This window comes from Eulemur rufifrons, unplaced genomic scaffold, assembly GCF_041146395.1.
Source record: "Eulemur rufifrons isolate Redbay unplaced genomic scaffold, OSU_ERuf_1 scaffold_291, whole genome shotgun sequence".
Lineage (NCBI taxonomy): Eukaryota > Metazoa > Chordata > Mammalia > Primates > Lemuridae > Eulemur > Eulemur rufifrons.
Genome location: NW_027183073.1, coordinates 72,580 through 90,206, shown reverse-complemented (window position 1 = coordinate 90,206; position 17,627 = coordinate 72,580). Strand labels below are relative to the sequence as shown.

Genomic DNA, 17,627 nt, shown 5'->3' with positions numbered 1-17,627 from the left:
TGTCATTGGTGTATGTGTTTGTGGAAAAGTATTGAGTCTTTGATGTGCGTGTAGCAGCTACTGAGCAAGGCTTTGAAGGCTAGTGGGCTGCAGGACTGCGCGGGAGGAGGGGGGGCGGCGGGGGTTGGGAGGGGGCGCTGGGCCGGGAGGGCCCCGTGGCAGCAGCTCGGCCTCTTGAGGCGTCCGGGGACGGCCACGGTCGTCTACGGCCATACCACCCTGAACGCGCCCGATCTCGTCTGATCTCGGAAGCTAAGCAGGGTCGGGCCTGGTTAGTACTTGGATGGGAGACCGCCTGGGAATACCGGGTGCTGTAGGCTTTTGCCTCTTCTTTTGTCCCGCCCGCCGGCCTGTCGGGGGTCGAGGGGTGGGGCTGGGGGTGGGCCGGTCCCTCCGCCCTCGGCCCTCGGCCCTCGGCCCTCCGCCCTCCGCGCCCGCTCTTGGCCCCGGTCGCCGCCCGCTGCGCCCGCCGGAGGCTTCCTCTCCTCTCCCCGGCTGCAGCACCACCGCCAGGCGGCGGCAGCGGCGGAGCATCCCAGCCGTTCCGTTCCGCCCAGCAGCGGAGCCCCAGCCCTGGGCCCACACCGGGCCGGGCGGCGGGATCCCTAAGTGCTGCTGGGTCTCCACCCCCCGGCCCCCCCGGGACAATCCCTACACCCGGCGCGGGACAGTCCACGGCCGCAAACCGTCCCCTGGGCCCCCGGACCCCCAGCCCACCGTGGACTTCCTCTCTGCCGCACACCCGGGCCTCGGGCCGGGGCTCCCGAGAGACACACCGGCGCACCGCACAGGGCAAGTGGCCGGCCGCCCGGGCAGAGAGGACACACAACAGCACACGGAGCACACGCACCCAAACCCAGACGCCCCACCCCCAAACCCCGCCCCACCGAGCAACAGGACAGCCGGCTCTGGGCCCCCCACCCCCACGCGGGTGCTGCTGCCACATGCAGGCCCTGAGGGGAAATCGAGGCAGAACAGTCCTCCCCAGACGGAGTGGGGTGGCGGGGTGGGGGGGACACTGCACGTCTTCAGGACCTCGGGGTGAAGGACCAGCCGCGCACACGGCCCTGCCTCCTTGTCCTGGCCCTGCCCCAAAGCCCCTCTCCACCGTGCCCTCGCGTGGGGCGGCGGAGGGCCCTCTCGCGCGCACTCTCCGGCTCTGGCCCTCCGTCCCCACGCGTGGAAGTCTGTCCCTGCGCGCTTGCCCGTGGGGCTGCTCCTTGGGCTGCGGGACGGTGGTGCGTCCGCGGTTTGGGTGGGGGAGGGGGGATGCGCGCGAGACCCGTCAGTCTCCGCCTGCCCCGGATACGGACAGGTGGTCTAGCGAAGGGCCAGGGCGGCGGGAGGGACCGGACTGGGCAGGGAGGGACGCGTAGCAGCAGCTCGGCCTCTTGAGGCGTCCGGGGGCGGCCGCCGTCGTCTACGGCCATACCACCCTGAACGCGCCCGATCTCGTCTGATCTCGGAAGCTAAGCAGGGTCGGGCCCGGTTAGTACTTGGATGGGAGACCGCCTGGGAATACCGGGTGCTGTAGGCTTTTTGCTTTGCCTCTTTTTCTGTCCCGCCCGCCCTGGGCTGGGAAGGGGGGGCTCCTCCGCCCACCTCGGCTGGGAAAGGGGGGGGCCCTTCGCCCTCCACGCCCGTCCTGGCTCCCGCCCCCGCCCACCCCCACCCCGCCCCGGCAGGCCCGGATCCTGCCCCGTGGCCCCTGGAGAGAGGGTCAGATTTGAGATGTGGAGGCTCAGTCCCCGAGGCTGTCGGCCCTCAGACACCTGCCCCAGGTCCGGGCCTCCGGAACTGCTGACGGACCGGCTCTGAATTCAGGACAAATTCTAAAGTTGTCCAAGTACATGACCACGTTACCCTAGGAAAGGAAAAATTCGATCATATCCATATATGCAGAAGCATGGAATCTAAACAGTTGGCTATTCGTTCACGGGAAAGGAATTTAAGAATCCAGATGAGAAGACACCTAGAAACACTTTTCAAAAGTCTAAATCTTTAGAAAATATTCTTAAGGATTAAGAAGTAAAAACATTCTTTGGAAAGTCACGAGCAAGAACAGGGTGTTGATATGAAATTCTTCTGTTCAATACTGCAAGCGACGCTCTAAAAATATACTCAAACAGGGGAAGACACTAACAATATACGGGAAAGGAAAATCACCTTCTTCATTTTCCTCACCTCCTACGGTTCTCAAAATAGAATGTTTGCCAGTATGCATGGGAGACCTGTCGAAATCCTAAGTGAGTCCAGCAAGATAGCTCTATCTGAAATCAACATTCAATCGATAGTTTCAATATTTCTTATTTCCTAGCAAATACACAATGTTGAAGGCAATTTGTAAAAAGGATAACATGCAAAGTCACAGAAAATCTACATAGCACCTACGGGACAAAGGTGCCAACTTAGATGGAAAACTTAGTAACAACGTCAATGACGGCCCAAATCCATGGAGAGGCTCTACTATATTCCTAGATAGATGGACACGGAGTCCCCAAACTAATCATTTCCCCCAAATTAATAAATAGTGCAATTTAAACAGGGTTTATAACTAGAAATTTACAATCTGTTTCTTTCTCTCTTTCTTTTAATTTGGGAAATGGATATGTTAAAGAGCAATAATAGCAATTATTAGTTTTATTCTATTAGACCCAATTAACTGTACCAAAACTCTCTACCACTCGCCTTATAAAAATGGGAGTTTATTCATATGTCGGAAGCCGCTGTGTATCTTTTTCCGAAGGCATGGAACCGAAAAAACACTTCTCCCAAACAAATCCCATCTCGACTCTCATCATTTTGCTGGCTTTTCCTTTTAAAGTTTTTGCTCTCTGTTCCATGACTATCTCATTGAGGTAGTTTGTTAATTTCACAGTTTATATAACACATGTGGAGCCATTCTGGATTCATTCTGGCTAACTTGTGTTCCAGGGGAAACCTTCTGTTTGGGGAATACGCCTTGCTTACACAGGAAGCTGCAGTTCATCAGCACTTCTATAGAATGGCACTGCACGAGTCAATCAAAGTATCTTTATCCGATCTTTGACTAGGTCCATGTACACGGGGCTCCCGTGAGTATTACTCTGGATGTTTCCTGGTCACGTGTGCCCTATCTTCTCTCTGGTACGTGCTACTCAGAGAATATGCTTGTTCCTAAATTATGCCAGTGTTCATTCATATCCATTTATGCTACATTGTTTTCCAAATGGTTCTATAATTTCACCTCCCATATCAGCAGTGTGCGTGTTAAGAGTTCTCCTCCCAGCCAACACAGTGATCAGTGTTTTAAGTTTCCTCAATCTGGTGAGTTTGGAACTACATCTTGCTTCATTTTTTATTTTGTGTTTCCTTGATTAATAATGAGGATACAGTGTCAAACGCGTATTAAGCCTATTACACATAGATATTCTGTAGGAGTGATATTTTGCCAATTGTATGCGCTACAGATCCCTTGTCCTGTTTGCAACTTTTTTTGTACCGTGTTTATGGTATCTTTGGAAACTTTTTGTTATGGAAAATTTGAAATATAAACAAAAACAGAAAGAATATATAATACCTACTCACTACCCTGACTCAAGAAATCATCAACCCTTGGTCAGATCTTGTTTCTTTTATACCCCTCCTACCTTAAGTTCATGATCCCCTTAACGATATCCCTCCATCGACAAAAAGTCAATATGTTTCTATCAAAGGTAGAGGCTTTCTTTCCTTTTTAAATGTAACCGCAGCCACATTATTCCATCTAAGAATCTAACCGTATTGGAGAGAACAGCAAGTCCTCAATGTTTGCGTTTCCCTGACACACATACACTCATTTCAGTTTCTTGGAATCCAGTCCAAATACAGTACATACATTGTGCTCGGTTGAGAGGTCTTTGGAAAGAGTGTCCATACATCCCAACCAGTTGGGGGCAGTCCCGGTTGTCACCATTTCACTTTGTTTCCTCCCGCTCTCCACAGTGGGGGACCCGAGTTATTTTTGCATTGTTAGGGGTTTAGTCGTGGATTTAAACACATTTAATGTGCTTCAATATCTTGCAATTATTATACTTACTGGTGATCAAACCGTCCTGTGTTTGGCAGACGGGAGTCTACTCATTCTGGTTCCTGTGTCTTTTGACATGGCCCTCGTTCTGTTGGATATCAGAGCATCCACGCTTCCCGGCAGAAGAAGCGTCCATTTCCTGCCCCGGACTTGAAGTCAGCCTGTGTCTCCGGTAAGGCTTCGGACCATTTAATAACAATGGTTTGTGGAGACCACGATCTAGATGCTGGTGAAATGCACTACTGTTCAGTTTGCACCTACTTCTCAGCACCCTCCATGGGGATAAAAAAAAAAAAAAATTAAAGAAAAACACATTGAGTGTCCACTGATAATCCAAATTCAATCTGAGACTGAGAGTTTTTTTACGCTACTTTATCGATTTCACTTCTTTCTCTCACCCCCAAATTCCCAGTTCTCAAAGACACCAACAGCATTTCTTCTTTGCATGATCCCACAGAATAATCGTATCCATTCACCATATAACCGTGGACTACTTAGTACTGCATGAAGTAGGAAAGGCGAGGAAGGAACTTTCTACTGTTCTGGCTCCACTGTGAAAATCTAAGAGCTGCTGTCAGCCGAAGCCAGTCTGCTCATGCCGAGGAGCTCTGAGCCATGGCACACTCCTTTGGAATATTTCCCTGGGCCTTCATGTCAGCTCCTGCAGTGTGTAGAATCTGCTAAGTCACACGCTGTCCTCCGTTTGTGTCCTCCGTGCTTTCAATGGATGTCATCTTGAGTCTTTGATTTTTGTTGTCATTGGTGTATGTGTTTGTGGAAAAGTATTGAGTCTTTGATGTGCGTGTAGCAGCTACTGAGCAAGGCTTTGAAGGCTAGTGGGCTGCAGGACTGCGCGGGAGGAGGGGGGGCGGCGGGGGTTGGGAGGGGGCGCTGGGCCGGGAGGGCCCCGTGGCAGCAGCTCGGCCTCTTGAGGCGTCCGGGGACGGCCACGGTCGTCTACGGCCATACCACCCTGAACGCGCCCGATCTCGTCTGATCTCGGAAGCTAAGCAGGGTCGGGCCTGGTTAGTACTTGGATGGGAGACCGCCTGGGAATACCGGGTGCTGTAGGCTTTTGCCTCTTCTTTTGTCCCGCCCGCCGGCCTGTCGGGGGTCGAGGGGTGGGGCTGGGGGTGGGCCGGTCCCTCCGCCCTCGGCCCTCGGCCCTCGGCCCTCCGCCCTCCGCGCCCGCTCTTGGCCCCGGTCGCCGCCCGCTGCGCCCGCCGGAGGCTTCCTCTCCTCTCCCCGGCTGCAGCACCACCGCCAGGCGGCGGCAGCGGCGGAGCATCCCAGCCGTTCCGTTCCGCCCAGCAGCGGAGCCCCAGCCCTGGGCCCACACCGGGCCGGGCGGCGGGATCCCTAAGTGCTGCTGGGTCTCCACCCCCCGGCCCCCCCGGGACAATCCCTACACCCGGCGCGGGACAGTCCACGGCCGCAAACCGTCCCCTGGGCCCCCGGACCCCCAGCCCACCGTGGACTTCCTCTCTGCCGCACACCCGGGCCTCGGGCCGGGGCTCCCGAGAGACACACCGGCGCACCGCACAGGGCAAGTGGCCGGCCGCCCGGGCAGAGAGGACACACAACAGCACACGGAGCACACGCACCCAAACCCAGACGCCCCACCCCCAAACCCCGCCCCACCGAGCAACAGGACAGCCGGCTCTGGGCCCCCCACCCCCACGCGGGTGCTGCTGCCACATGCAGGCCCTGAGGGGAAATCGAGGCAGAACAGTCCTCCCCAGACGGAGTGGGGTGGCGGGGTGGGGGGGACACTGCACGTCTTCAGGACCTCGGGGTGAAGGACCAGCCGCGCACACGGCCCTGCCTCCTTGTCCTGGCCCTGCCCCAAAGCCCCTCTCCACCGTGCCCTCGCGTGGGGCGGCGGAGGGCCCTCTCGCGCGCACTCTCCGGCTCTGGCCCTCCGTCCCCACGCGTGGAAGTCTGTCCCTGCGCGCTTGCCCGTGGGGCTGCTCCTTGGGCTGCGGGACGGTGGTGCGTCCGCGGTTTGGGTGGGGGAGGGGGGATGCGCGCGAGACCCGTCAGTCTCCGCCTGCCCCGGATACGGACAGGTGGTCTAGCGAAGGGCCAGGGCGGCGGGAGGGACCGGACTGGGCAGGGAGGGACGCGTAGCAGCAGCTCGGCCTCTTGAGGCGTCCGGGGGCGGCCGCCGTCGTCTACGGCCATACCACCCTGAACGCGCCCGATCTCGTCTGATCTCGGAAGCTAAGCAGGGTCGGGCCCGGTTAGTACTTGGATGGGAGACCGCCTGGGAATACCGGGTGCTGTAGGCTTTTTGCTTTGCCTCTTTTTCTGTCCCGCCCGCCCTGGGCTGGGAAGGGGGGGCTCCTCCGCCCACCTCGGCTGGGAAAGGGGGGGGCCCTTCGCCCTCCACGCCCGTCCTGGCTCCCGCCCCCGCCCACCCCCACCCCGCCCCGGCAGGCCCGGATCCTGCCCCGTGGCCCCTGGAGAGAGGGTCAGATTTGAGATGTGGAGGCTCAGTCCCCGAGGCTGTCGGCCCTCAGACACCTGCCCCAGGTCCGGGCCTCCGGAACTGCTGACGGACCGGCTCTGAATTCAGGACAAATTCTAAAGTTGTCCAAGTACATGACCACGTTACCCTAGGAAAGGAAAAATTCGATCATATCCATATATGCAGAAGCATGGAATCTAAACAGTTGGCTATTCGTTCACGGGAAAGGAATTTAAGAATCCAGATGAGAAGACACCTAGAAACACTTTTCAAAAGTCTAAATCTTTAGAAAATATTCTTAAGGATTAAGAAGTAAAAACATTCTTTGGAAAGTCACGAGCAAGAACAGGGTGTTGATATGAAATTCTTCTGTTCAATACTGCAAGCGACGCTCTAAAAATATACTCAAACAGGGGAAGACACTAACAATATACGGGAAAGGAAAATCACCTTCTTCATTTTCCTCACCTCCTACGGTTCTCAAAATAGAATGTTTGCCAGTATGCATGGGAGACCTGTCGAAATCCTAAGTGAGTCCAGCAAGATAGCTCTATCTGAAATCAACATTCAATCGATAGTTTCAATATTTCTTATTTCCTAGCAAATACACAATGTTGAAGGCAATTTGTAAAAAGGATAACATGCAAAGTCACAGAAAATCTACATAGCACCTACGGGACAAAGGTGCCAACTTAGATGGAAAACTTAGTAACAACGTCAATGACGGCCCAAATCCATGGAGAGGCTCTACTATATTCCTAGATAGATGGACACGGAGTCCCCAAACTAATCATTTCCCCCAAATTAATAAATAGTGCAATTTAAACAGGGTTTATAACTAGAAATTTACAATCTGTTTCTTTCTCTCTTTCTTTTAATTTGGGAAATGGATATGTTAAAGAGCAATAATAGCAATTATTAGTTTTATTCTATTAGACCCAATTAACTGTACCAAAACTCTCTACCACTCGCCTTATAAAAATGGGAGTTTATTCATATGTCGGAAGCCGCTGTGTATCTTTTTCCGAAGGCATGGAACCGAAAAAACACTTCTCCCAAACAAATCCCATCTCGACTCTCATCATTTTGCTGGCTTTTCCTTTTAAAGTTTTTGCTCTCTGTTCCATGACTATCTCATTGAGGTAGTTTGTTAATTTCACAGTTTATATAACACATGTGGAGCCATTCTGGATTCATTCTGGCTAACTTGTGTTCCAGGGGAAACCTTCTGTTTGGGGAATACGCCTTGCTTACACAGGAAGCTGCAGTTCATCAGCACTTCTATAGAATGGCACTGCACGAGTCAATCAAAGTATCTTTATCCGATCTTTGACTAGGTCCATGTACACGGGGCTCCCGTGAGTATTACTCTGGATGTTTCCTGGTCACGTGTGCCCTATCTTCTCTCTGGTACGTGCTACTCAGAGAATATGCTTGTTCCTAAATTATGCCAGTGTTCATTCATATCCATTTATGCTACATTGTTTTCCAAATGGTTCTATAATTTCACCTCCCATATCAGCAGTGTGCGTGTTAAGAGTTCTCCTCCCAGCCAACACAGTGATCAGTGTTTTAAGTTTCCTCAATCTGGTGAGTTTGGAACTACATCTTGCTTCATTTTTTATTTTGTGTTTCCTTGATTAATAATGAGGATACAGTGTCAAACGCGTATTAAGCCTATTACACATAGATATTCTGTAGGAGTGATATTTTGCCAATTGTATGCGCTACAGATCCCTTGTCCTGTTTGCAACTTTTTTTGTACCGTGTTTATGGTATCTTTGGAAACTTTTTGTTATGGAAAATTTGAAATATAAACAAAAACAGAAAGAATATATAATACCTACTCACTACCCTGACTCAAGAAATCATCAACCCTTGGTCAGATCTTGTTTCTTTTATACCCCTCCTACCTTAAGTTCATGATCCCCTTAACGATATCCCTCCATCGACAAAAAGTCAATATGTTTCTATCAAAGGTAGAGGCTTTCTTTCCTTTTTAAATGTAACCGCAGCCACATTATTCCATCTAAGAATCTAACCGTATTGGAGAGAACAGCAAGTCCTCAATGTTTGCGTTTCCCTGACACACATACACTCATTTCAGTTTCTTGGAATCCAGTCCAAATACAGTACATACATTGTGCTCGGTTGAGAGGTCTTTGGAAAGAGTGTCCATACATCCCAACCAGTTGGGGGCAGTCCCGGTTGTCACCATTTCACTTTGTTTCCTCCCGCTCTCCACAGTGGGGGACCCGAGTTATTTTTGCATTGTTAGGGGTTTAGTCGTGGATTTAAACACATTTAATGTGCTTCAATATCTTGCAATTATTATACTTACTGGTGATCAAACCGTCCTGTGTTTGGCAGACGGGAGTCTACTCATTCTGGTTCCTGTGTCTTTTGACATGGCCCTCGTTCTGTTGGATATCAGAGCATCCACGCTTCCCGGCAGAAGAAGCGTCCATTTCCTGCCCCGGACTTGAAGTCAGCCTGTGTCTCCGGTAAGGCTTCGGACCATTTAATAACAATGGTTTGTGGAGACCACGATCTAGATGCTGGTGAAATGCACTACTGTTCAGTTTGCACCTACTTCTCAGCACCCTCCATGGGGATAAAAAAAAAAAAAAATTAAAGAAAAACACATTGAGTGTCCACTGATAATCCAAATTCAATCTGAGACTGAGAGTTTTTTTACGCTACTTTATCGATTTCACTTCTTTCTCTCACCCCCAAATTCCCAGTTCTCAAAGACACCAACAGCATTTCTTCTTTGCATGATCCCACAGAATAATCGTATCCATTCACCATATAACCGTGGACTACTTAGTACTGCATGAAGTAGGAAAGGCGAGGAAGGAACTTTCTACTGTTCTGGCTCCACTGTGAAAATCTAAGAGCTGCTGTCAGCCGAAGCCAGTCTGCTCATGCCGAGGAGCTCTGAGCCATGGCACACTCCTTTGGAATATTTCCCTGGGCCTTCATGTCAGCTCCTGCAGTGTGTAGAATCTGCTAAGTCACACGCTGTCCTCCGTTTGTGTCCTCCGTGCTTTCAATGGATGTCATCTTGAGTCTTTGATTTTTGTTGTCATTGGTGTATGTGTTTGTGGAAAAGTATTGAGTCTTTGATGTGCGTGTAGCAGCTACTGAGCAAGGCTTTGAAGGCTAGTGGGCTGCAGGACTGCGCGGGAGGAGGGGGGGCGGCGGGGGTTGGGAGGGGGCGCTGGGCCGGGAGGGCCCCGTGGCAGCAGCTCGGCCTCTTGAGGCGTCCGGGGACGGCCACGGTCGTCTACGGCCATACCACCCTGAACGCGCCCGATCTCGTCTGATCTCGGAAGCTAAGCAGGGTCGGGCCTGGTTAGTACTTGGATGGGAGACCGCCTGGGAATACCGGGTGCTGTAGGCTTTTGCCTCTTCTTTTGTCCCGCCCGCCGGCCTGTCGGGGGTCGAGGGGTGGGGCTGGGGGTGGGCCGGTCCCTCCGCCCTCGGCCCTCGGCCCTCGGCCCTCCGCCCTCCGCGCCCGCTCTTGGCCCCGGTCGCCGCCCGCTGCGCCCGCCGGAGGCTTCCTCTCCTCTCCCCGGCTGCAGCACCACCGCCAGGCGGCGGCAGCGGCGGAGCATCCCAGCCGTTCCGTTCCGCCCAGCAGCGGAGCCCCAGCCCTGGGCCCACACCGGGCCGGGCGGCGGGATCCCTAAGTGCTGCTGGGTCTCCACCCCCCGGCCCCCCCGGGACAATCCCTACACCCGGCGCGGGACAGTCCACGGCCGCAAACCGTCCCCTGGGCCCCCGGACCCCCAGCCCACCGTGGACTTCCTCTCTGCCGCACACCCGGGCCTCGGGCCGGGGCTCCCGAGAGACACACCGGCGCACCGCACAGGGCAAGTGGCCGGCCGCCCGGGCAGAGAGGACACACAACAGCACACGGAGCACACGCACCCAAACCCAGACGCCCCACCCCCAAACCCCGCCCCACCGAGCAACAGGACAGCCGGCTCTGGGCCCCCCACCCCCACGCGGGTGCTGCTGCCACATGCAGGCCCTGAGGGGAAATCGAGGCAGAACAGTCCTCCCCAGACGGAGTGGGGTGGCGGGGTGGGGGGGACACTGCACGTCTTCAGGACCTCGGGGTGAAGGACCAGCCGCGCACACGGCCCTGCCTCCTTGTCCTGGCCCTGCCCCAAAGCCCCTCTCCACCGTGCCCTCGCGTGGGGCGGCGGAGGGCCCTCTCGCGCGCACTCTCCGGCTCTGGCCCTCCGTCCCCACGCGTGGAAGTCTGTCCCTGCGCGCTTGCCCGTGGGGCTGCTCCTTGGGCTGCGGGACGGTGGTGCGTCCGCGGTTTGGGTGGGGGAGGGGGGATGCGCGCGAGACCCGTCAGTCTCCGCCTGCCCCGGATACGGACAGGTGGTCTAGCGAAGGGCCAGGGCGGCGGGAGGGACCGGACTGGGCAGGGAGGGACGCGTAGCAGCAGCTCGGCCTCTTGAGGCGTCCGGGGGCGGCCGCCGTCGTCTACGGCCATACCACCCTGAACGCGCCCGATCTCGTCTGATCTCGGAAGCTAAGCAGGGTCGGGCCCGGTTAGTACTTGGATGGGAGACCGCCTGGGAATACCGGGTGCCGTAGGCTTTTTGCTTTGCCTCTTTTTCTGTCCCGCCCGCCCTGGGCTGGGAAGGGGGGGCTCCTCCGCCCACCTCGGCTGGGAAAGGGGGGGGGCCCTTCGCCCTCCACGCCCGTCCTGGCTCCCGCCCCCGCCCACCCCCACCCCGCCCCGGCAGGCCCGGATCCTGCCCCGTGGCCCCTGGAGAGAGGGTCAGATTTGAGATGTGGAGGCTCAGTCCCCGAGGCTGTCGGCCCTCAGACACCTGCCCCAGGTCCGGGCCTCTGGAACTGCTGACGGACCGGCTCTGAATTCAGGACAAATTCTAAAGTTGTCCAAGTACATGACCACGTTACCCTAGGAAAGGAAAAATTCGATCATATCCATATATGCAGAAGCATGGAATCTAAACAGTTGGCTATTCGTTCACGGGAAAGGAATTTAAGAATCCAGATGAGAAGACACCTAGAAACACTTTTCAAAAGTCTAAATCTTTAGAAAATATTCTTAAGGATTAAGAAGTAAAAACATTCTTTGGAAAGTCACGAGCAAGAACAGGGTGTTGATATGAAATTCTTCTGTTCAATACTGCAAGCGACGCTCTAAAAATATACTCAAACAGGGGAAGACACTAACAATATACGGGAAAGGAAAATCACCTTCTTCATTTTCCTCACCTCCTACGGTTCTCAAAATAGAATGTTTGCCAGTATGCATGGGAGACCTGTCGAAATCCTAAGTGAGTCCAGCAAGATAGCTCTATCTGAAATCAACATTCAATCGATAGTTTCAATATTTCTTATTTCCTAGCAAATACACAATGTTGAAGGCAATTTGTAAAAAGGATAACATGCAAAGTCACAGAAAATCTACATAGCACCTACGGGACAAAGGTGCCAACTTAGATGGAAAACTTAGTAACAACGTCAATGACCGCCCAAATCCATGGAGAGGCTCTACTATATTCCTCGATAGATGGACACGGAGTCCCCAAACTAATCATTTCCCCCAAATTAATAAATAGTGCAATTTAAACAGGGTTTATAACTAGAAATTTACAATCTGTTTCTTTCTCTCTTTCTTTTAATTTGGGAAATGGATATGTTAAAGAGCAATAATAGTAATTATTAGTTTTATTCTATTAGACCCAATTAACTGTACCAAAACTCTCTACCACTCGCCTTATAAAAATGGGAGTTTATTCATATGTCGGAAGCCGCTGTGTATCTTTTTCCGAAGGCATGGAACCGAAAAAACACTTCTCCCAAACAAATCCCATCTCGACTCTCATCATTTTGCTGGCTTTTCCTTTTAAAGTTTTTGCTCTCTGTTCCATGACTATCTCATTGAGGTAGTTTGTTAATTTCACAGTTTATATAACACATGTGGAGCCATTCTGGATTCATTCTGGCTAACTTGTGTTCCAGGGGAAACCTTCTGTTTGGGGAATACGCCTTGCTTACACAGGAAGCTGCAGTTCATCAGCACTTCTATAGAATGGCACTGCACGAGTCAATCAAAGTATCTTTATCCGATCTTTGACTAGGTCCATGTACACGGGGCTCCCGTGAGTATTACTCTGGATGTTTCCTGGTCACGTGTGCCCTATCTTCTCTCTGGTACGTGCTACTCAGAGAATATGCTTGTTCCTAAATTATGCCAGTGTTCATTCATATCCATTTATGCTACATTGTTTTCCAAATGGTTCTATAATTTCACCTCCCATATCAGCAGTGTGCGTGTTAAGAGTTCTCCTCCCAGCCAACACAGTGATCAGTGTTTTAAGTTTCCTCAATCTGGTGAGTTTGGAACTACATCTTGCTTCATTTTTTATTTTGTGTTTCCTTGATTAATAATGAGGATACAGTGTCAAATGCGTATTAAGCCTATTACACATAGATATTCTGTAGGAGTGATATTTTGCCAATTGTATGCGCTACAGATCCCTTGTCCTGTTTGCAACTTGTTTTGTACCGTGTTTATGGTATCTTTGGAAACTTTTTGTTATGGAAAATTTGAAATATAAACAGAAACAGAAAGAATACTATAATACCTACTCACTACCCTGACTCAAGAAATCATCAACCCTTGGTCAGATCTTGTTTCTTTTATACCCCTCCTACCTTAAGTTCATGATCCCCTTAACGATATCCCTCCATCGACAAAAAGTCAATATGTTTCTATCAAAGGTAGAGGCTTTCCTTCCTTTTTAAATGTAACCGCAGCCACATTATTCCATCTAAGAATCTAACTGTATTGGAGAGAACAGCAAGTCCTCAATGTTTGCGTTTCCCTGACACACATACACTCATTTCAGTTTCTTGGAATCCAGTCCAAATACAGTACATACATTGTGCTCGGTTGAGAGGTCTTTGGAAAGAGTGTCCATACATCCCAACCAGTTGGGGGCAGTCCCGGTTGTCACCATTTCACTTTGTTTCCTCCCGCTCTCCACAGTGGGGGACCCGAGTTATTTTTGCATTGTTAGGGGTTTAGTCGTGGATTTAAACACATTTAATGTGCTTCAATATCTTGCAATTATTATACTTACTGGTGATCAAACCGTCCTGTGTTTGGCAGACGGGAGTCTACTCATTCTGGTTCCTGTGTCTTTTGACATGACCCTCGTTCTGTTGGATATCAGAGCATCCACGCTTCCCGGCAGAAGAAGCGTCCATTTCCTGCCCCGGACTTGAAGTCAGCCTGTGTCTCCGGTAAGGCTTCGGACCATTTAATAACAATGGTTTGTGGAGACCACGATCTAGATGCTGGTGAAATGCACTACTGTTCAGTTTGCACCTACTTCTCAGCACCCTCCATGGGGATAAAAAAAAAAAAAAATTAAAGAAAAACACATTGAGTGTCCACTGATAATCCAAATTCAATCTGAGACTGAGAGTTTTTTTACGCTACTTTATCGATTTCACTTCTTTCTCTCACCCCCAAATTCCCAGTTCTCAAAGACACCAACAGCATTTCTTCTTTGCATGATCCCACAGAATAATCGTATCCATTCACCCTATAACCGTGGACTACTTAGTACTGCATGAAGTAGGAAAGGCGAGGAAGGAACTTTCTACTGTTCTGGCTCCACTGTGAAAATCTAAGAGCTGCTGTCAGCCGAAGCCAGTCTGCTCATGCCGAGGAGCTCTGAGCCATGGCACACTCCTTTGGAATATTTCCCTGGGCCTTCATGTCAGCTCCTGCAGTGTGTAGAATCTGCTAAGTCACACGCTGTCCTCCGTTTGTGTCCTCCGTGCTTTCAATGGATGTCATCTTGAGTCTTTGATTTTTGTTGTCATTGGTGTATGTGTTTGTGGAAAAGTATTGAGTCTTTGATGTGCGTGTAGCAGCTACTGAGCAAGGCTTTGAAGGCTAGTGGGCTGCAGGACTGCGCGGGAGGAGGGGGGGCGGCGGGGGTTGGGAGGGGGCGCTGGGCCGGGAGGGCCCCGTGGCAGCAGCTCGGCCTCTTGAGGCGTCCGGGGACGGCCACGGTCGTCTACGGCCATACCACCCTGAACGCGCCCGATCTCGTCTGATCTTGGAAGCTAAGCAGGGTCGGGCCTGGTTAGTACTTGGATGGGAGACCGCCTGGGAATACCGGGTGCTGTAGGCTTTTGCCTCTTCTTTTGTCCCGCCCGCCGGCCTGTCGGGGGTCGGGGGGTGGGGCTGGGGGTGGGCCGGTCCCTCCGCCCTCGGCCCTCGGCCCTCGGCCCTCCGCCCTCCGCGCCCGCTCTTGGCCCCGGTCGCCGCCCGCTGCGCCCGCCGGAGGCTTCCTCTCCTCTCCCCGGCTGCAGCACCACCGCCAGGCGGCGGCAGCGGCGGAGCATCCCAGCCGTTCCGTTCCGCCCAGCAGCGGAGCCCCAGCCCTGGGCCCACACCGGGCCGGGCGGCGGGATCCCTAAGTGCTGCTGGGTCTCCACCCCCCGGCCCCCCCGGGACAATCCCTACACCCGGCGCGGGACAGTCCACGGCAGCAAACCGTCCCCTGGGCCCCCGGACCCCCAGCCCACCGTGGACTTCCTCTCCGCCGCACACCCGGGCCTCGGGCCGGGGCTCCCGAGAGACACACCGGCGCACCGCACAGGGCAAGTGGCCGGCCGCCCGGGCAGAGAGGACACACAACAGCACACGGAGCAAACGCACCCAAACCCAAACGCCCCACCCCCAAACCCCGCCCCACCGAGCAACAGGACAGCCGGCTCTGGGCCCCCCACCCCCACGCGGGTGCTGCTGCCACATGCAGGCCCTGAGGGGAAATCGAGGCAGAACAGTCCTCCCCAGACGGAGTGGGGTGGCGGGGTGGGGGGGACACTGCACGTCTTCAGGACCTCGGGGTGAAGGACCAGCCGCGCACACGGCCCTGCCTCCTTGTCCTGGCCCTGCCCCAAAGCCCCTCTCCACCGTGCCCTCGCGTGGGGCGGCGGAGGGCCCTCTCGCGCGCACTCTCCGGCTCTGGCCCTCCGTCCCCACGCGTGGAAGTCTGTCCCTGCGCGCTTGCCCGTGGGGCTGCTCCTTGGGCTGCGGGACGGTGGTGCGTCCGCGGTTTGGGTGGGGGAGGGGGGATGCGCGCGAGACCCGTCAGTCTCCGCCTGCCCCGGATACGGACAGGTGGTCTAGCGAAGGGCCAGGGCGGCGGGAGGGACCGGACTGGGCAGGGAGGGACGCGTAGCAGCAGCTCGGCCTCTTGAGGCGTCCGGGGGCGGCCGCCGTCGTCTACGGCCATACCACCCTGAACGCGCCCGATCTCGTCTGATCTCGGAAGCTAAGCAGGGTCGGGCCCGGTTAGTACTTGGATGGGAGACCGCCTGGGAATACCGGGTGCTGTAGGCTTTTTGCTTTGCCTCTTTTTCTGTCCCGCCCGCCCTGGGCTGGGAAGGGGGGGCTCCTCCGCCCACCTCGGCTGGGAAAGGGGGGGGCCCTTCGCCCTCCACGCCCGTCCTGGCTCCCGCCCCCGCCCACCCCCACCCCGCCCCGGCAGGCCCGGATCCTGCCCCGTGGCCCCTGGAGAGAGGGTCAGATTTGAGATGTGGAGGCTCAGTCCCCGAGGCTGTCGGCCCTCAGACACCTGCCCCAGGTCCGGGCCTCCGGAACTGCTGACGGACCGGCTCTGAATTCAGGACAAATTCTAAAGTTGTCCAAGTACATGACCACGTTACCCTAGGAAAGGAAAAATTCGATCATATCCATATATGCAGAAGCATGGAATCTAAACAGTTGGCTATTCGTTCACGGGAAAGGAATTTAAGAATCCAGATGAGAAGACACCTAGAAACACTTTTCAAAAGTCTAAATCTTTAGAAAATATTCTTAAGGATTAAGAAGTAAAAACATTCTTTGGAAAGTCACGAGCAAGAACAGGGTGTTGATATGAAATTCTTCTGTTCAATACTGCAAGCGACGCTCTAAAAATATACTCAAACAGGGGAAGACACTAACAATATACGGGAAAGGAAAATCACCTTCTTCATTTTCCTCACCTCCTACGGTTCTCAAAATAGAATGTTTGCCAGTATGCATGGGAGACCTGTCGAAATCCTAAGTGAGTCCAGCAAGATAGCTCTATCTGAAATCAACATTCAATCGATAGTTTCAATATTTCTTATTTCCTAGCAAATACACAATGTTGAAGGCAATTTGTAAAAAGGATAACATGCAAAGTCACAGAAAATCTACATAGCACCTACGGGACAAAGGTGCCAACTTAGATGGAAAACTTAGTAACAACGTCAATGACGGCCCAAATCCATGGAGAGGCTCTACTATATTCCTAGATAGATGGACACGGAGTCCCCAAACTAATCATTTCCCCCAAATTAATAAATAGTGCAATTTAAACAGGGTTTATAACTAGAAATTTACAATCTGTTTCTTTCTCTCTTTCTTTTAATTTGGGAAATGGATATGTTAAAGAGCAATAATAGCAATTATTAGTTTTATTCTATTAGACCCAATTAACTGTACCAAAACTCTCTACCACTCGCCTTATAAAAATGGGAGTTTATTCATATGTCGGAAGCCGCTGTGTATCTTTTTCCGAAGGCATGGAACCGAAAAAACACTTCTCCCAAACAAATCCCATCTCGACTCTCATCATTTTGCTGGCTTTTCCTTTTAAAGTTTTTGCTCTCTGTTCCATGACTATCTCATTGAGGTAGTTTGTTAATTTCACAGTTTATATAACACATGTGGAGCCATTCTGGATTCATTCTGGCTAACTTGTGTTCCAGGGGAAACCTTCTGTTTGGGGAATACGCCTTGCTTACACAGGAAGCTGCAGTTCATCAGCACTTCTATAGAATGGCACTGCACGAGTCAATCAAAGTATCTTTATCCGATCTTTGACTAGGTCCATGTACACGGGGCTCCCGTGAGTATTACTCTGGATGTTTCCTGGTCACGTGTGCCCTATCTTCTCTCTGGTACGTGCTACTCAGAGAATATGCTTGTTCCTAAATTATGCCAGTGTTCATTCATATCCATTTATGCTACATTGTTTTCCAAATGGTTCTATA

At 52.8% G+C, this 17,627-nt stretch overlaps 8 non-coding genes across 8 annotated transcripts; all 8 read left to right on the top strand.

Moving 5' to 3' along the window:
- The first annotated feature begins 201 nt into the window (after positions 1-201).
- On the top strand, positions 202-320 carry LOC138380193 (5S ribosomal RNA). The gene has a single exon (XR_011232620.1). It is a non-coding gene; the product is annotated as a 5S ribosomal RNA (ribosomal RNA).
- A 1,098-nt stretch (positions 321-1,418) lies between these two features.
- LOC138380217 (5S ribosomal RNA) lies at positions 1,419-1,537 on the top strand. The gene has a single exon (XR_011232643.1). It is a non-coding gene; the product is annotated as a 5S ribosomal RNA (ribosomal RNA).
- Positions 1,538-5,003: 3,466 nt separating this feature from the next.
- On the top strand, positions 5,004-5,122 carry LOC138380192 (5S ribosomal RNA). The gene has a single exon (XR_011232619.1). It is a non-coding gene; the product is annotated as a 5S ribosomal RNA (ribosomal RNA).
- A 1,098-nt stretch (positions 5,123-6,220) lies between these two features.
- LOC138380215 (5S ribosomal RNA) lies at positions 6,221-6,339 on the top strand. The gene has a single exon (XR_011232642.1). It is a non-coding gene; the product is annotated as a 5S ribosomal RNA (ribosomal RNA).
- A 3,466-nt stretch (positions 6,340-9,805) lies between these two features.
- Positions 9,806-9,924, top strand: LOC138380191 (5S ribosomal RNA). Its single transcript, XR_011232618.1, has one exon. It is a non-coding gene; the product is annotated as a 5S ribosomal RNA (ribosomal RNA).
- A 1,098-nt stretch (positions 9,925-11,022) lies between these two features.
- LOC138380177 (5S ribosomal RNA) lies at positions 11,023-11,141 on the top strand. The gene has a single exon (XR_011232605.1). It is a non-coding gene; the product is annotated as a 5S ribosomal RNA (ribosomal RNA).
- A 3,468-nt stretch (positions 11,142-14,609) lies between these two features.
- LOC138380222 (5S ribosomal RNA) lies at positions 14,610-14,728 on the top strand. Its single transcript, XR_011232648.1, has one exon. It is a non-coding gene; the product is annotated as a 5S ribosomal RNA (ribosomal RNA).
- A 1,098-nt stretch (positions 14,729-15,826) lies between these two features.
- On the top strand, positions 15,827-15,945 carry LOC138380214 (5S ribosomal RNA). The gene has a single exon (XR_011232641.1). It is a non-coding gene; the product is annotated as a 5S ribosomal RNA (ribosomal RNA).
- Positions 15,946-17,627: the final 1,682 nt, after the last annotated feature.